The following is a 3,322-nucleotide window of genomic DNA, read 5'->3' on the forward strand; positions in this document are numbered from 1 at the left end:
TCTCAGCAAAGTCTTTCTCCAACCCTAAATCGAACGAAAATTCACCAGTGACAGGTAGGGATGAATTTCTCCACTTAGCACATTGTTCTCTGTGTTTAGCACGAGCAAGTTTCAATTTGTACGCTTTCTCGAATGCATTTGCTACAGCAATAAACTGTTCATCCTCATCCAATTATGTGCTTTGATTCCCACGCGTGCACACGACACATCTTCGGTACCACCACCATATGTCAAATATACAAATTCAGTTGCTGAATGGGTCTGTTTGACACACTCTTCACCTAGGAAACATAGCAAACCAACTATTTGACACACTCTTCACCTGGGAAACATTGCAAACCAACCGTATATTTCTCATCTAACACAACCATATCTTCCATGACTCTCTTTGCTGAAGTAGTGTAATTATCTACAAACTCCTGGACAAGGGACAATATGAAGGTACATCTTTAGTACTATGAAGGTATGTTTGGGATAATAATCGAAAAGGTGTGTATGTAAACAACCACATCTAACAAAGAAAATATTTCAAAGTGAATTTTGATAAGGAATAGTGAATACTTCGAGAATCAATGGATATACCTCCGGAGACGAGTACGAAATTGGAGATTTTGTATCAGTACTAACATCCCTCGACACACTCCGCACTTTTTCAACCTCTTGTCTACATGGATGAGAAAATCTAATTCTTTCCATCGGTCGGCCTTTTACACGACCAAGACCAAACTGACCAGCTTCCATCTCCTGCTTTTCCCTTGAGAAAACTGTAGCAGATGTCCAATTCAAAAGAGTATAGTAATCTTTTTCTACGAATCGTTTTTCCTGGACAACACGGTCAACATAAACAAGCTGCAAGTAAAAACAAGATTATGACTGGAAAATGGCAAGTTTTAAAACCATAATAACTAACAATAGATGTAACTCAGAAGTTTTGTACCATTAGAAACAGGAGAGGTCCACCAAAGTGATTCTTCTTCCCCTTCTTGACCCAATCCTTTGTGTTATACCGCAAACTCTCCATGACAAATTGACACCAATCAAGCTGACCAATAGCAGACACATTCCTCAGCGATTTTAGTACATGGTGATTGACGAACGGCTTCTTATTGTTGCACATTAACAAAGAGACAGCAAGCACCATAAAATTAATCTTAAATTGATCACTGTAATCATCATAACAAATAGTATGCTCTGTAAGGGTCTTTATATCCACTTGACCATCAACATGAAATTGAGCTTTCCAATACGCGTAAAACGCATCACATTCTGCATCTTCGTCACTACAGAATGAAAGTAAAACAGGTTTTCCTCCAATTGGGAGGCCAACAGCATCATGAATACAAGAAGCAAAAACACGAAAGTGCTGTTTATCAGGTAGAATGATGAAATCCGAATACTGGTTGTAGTTCTCAATTAACTAATAACCAAGGCGTAAAGGAAGCCTTGTAACCCTTAGCCAGAACAATGAAGAAAAACTAATATCTTCCAGAGCACACCATTGATTGTAATCAAGGTGTCGAAGGACATCAACAAAACTTTTAGGTGACATCCGAGTGGTAATACGGGAGAACGTTGGAGTAGGATCATCAACGATGGGGACCGAGGTTGTTCAACCTCGGAGAAATACGGCGTGTAATAGTTCCAGGATCGCCTTTGCGCTTCAATAACTGAAAGTAGTTTTGCATGTAATATTAATGAGCTGTGTTGTGTTGTACACATTTCACGAAAAAATGTCCTATCAGTTTTATTGAAATGTGCATAATCTACAACAATAATGTGCACGCAATTATGACCTTTTGCATGTGGTCTTAAATTGATGCTACTTACGTTAAAAGTACTTAAAATTCAACAAAAATCCAAAAAAGCACAAATTAGATCAAACTAAAAAACAACAAACAAATCGAAATGTATAAGCAAGTTACGAAATCAACAAACAATACGACAAATACAAATTCCGATAGCATGCAAATGAAAACGCAAATTTCCATTTTAACAACAATACTGAACTCAAAATTCATCAATAAATGAATAATCCGGCAAAATGAACATAAGAAACATTAATTTAGGTTACAGTAAAGTTATATAAAACGGACTAAATAAATTAAGGACGAAATCGAAAAAAGCTTGAAGCTAAACAGTATATACCTTCATGACGAAATAGGTAAGAGAAAATCCAACAGAAAGACGAAAATGCAACTCTACAGAGAATAAGGAGAGAGAAATAGTTGAAAGCTTAACAAAGAAGGTCAGAATCCATGGTTGAAAGCTTAACGAAATAGCGCGAGATAAATTTCAGGAAAAAAGAGCGCGCGTTATAGGCCCTTAGATTAGCCGCGTCAGACAAGATCCAGCGACTGACGCGCGTTCTGACCGTTCTCACGCTTGTGCCATTCTCATATGATCCAAAATCTAATAATAATAATAATAATAATAATAATAATAATAATAATAATAATAATAATAATAATAATAATAATAATAATAATAATAATAATAATAATAATAATAATAATAATAATAATAATAATAATAATAATAATAGTAATAGTAGTAATAGTAGTAATAATAATAGTAATAATAATAATAATAATAATAATAATAATAATAATAATAATAATAATAATAATAATAATAATAATAATAATAATAATAATAATAATAATAATAAACCGCCTCTCTTTCTCTTGCTTTTAGAAAGAGAAAATTCTCCGGGAAAGCGACGATTCTTCGCCATTTTTCTGCGCTATGGCAAGAGGAAGAGGACAACCACCGAAGGTGAGAGCACCACTGCAATTGGCGGACGACGGGGAAGCCATTGGAGGTGGTATCTTGCCGGATGGAGCTGATTCGAGCGTGATTGATGAAACCCAGGTATTCTGTACTCCAACACGAAATTCTACTGTTAATGAATTAATTGTCGAAGCTCTCACGAAATCTGCTTCTCACGTCAAATCTAAACGTGGTAATTCTTCAATTATCAAGAATCCTATACCTATGGGGGTCAATTCTGAAATGTCTGTGGATCTTAGTGTATCCTCTGTTTTAATGGCGGAACCTGTTGAGAGTTTGAATGTGCCTAATTCTGTTCTTAATTGTGATTCTTCTCATAATGTTCCTGATGTTGACACTGATTTACCTAAGGTTCATTCAATTCCCCAAAAAGTGGCGTCAAATCCGAGAAATTGGAGTAGTATCGTTTCAGATAGCAAGAAATTAGGGATGCCTTTACATTTCTGTGCTAGTAGTGTTGATTCTGATACGATTGAGATTGGGCTTGATGAATTCAAGGATGAACTAGCTTTCTGGGATAATACGCTTATGG

The sequence above is a fragment of the Silene latifolia genome, chromosome 2, assembly GCF_048544455.1.
Source record: "Silene latifolia isolate original U9 population chromosome 2, ASM4854445v1, whole genome shotgun sequence".
NCBI lineage: Eukaryota > Viridiplantae > Streptophyta > Magnoliopsida > Caryophyllales > Caryophyllaceae > Silene > Silene latifolia.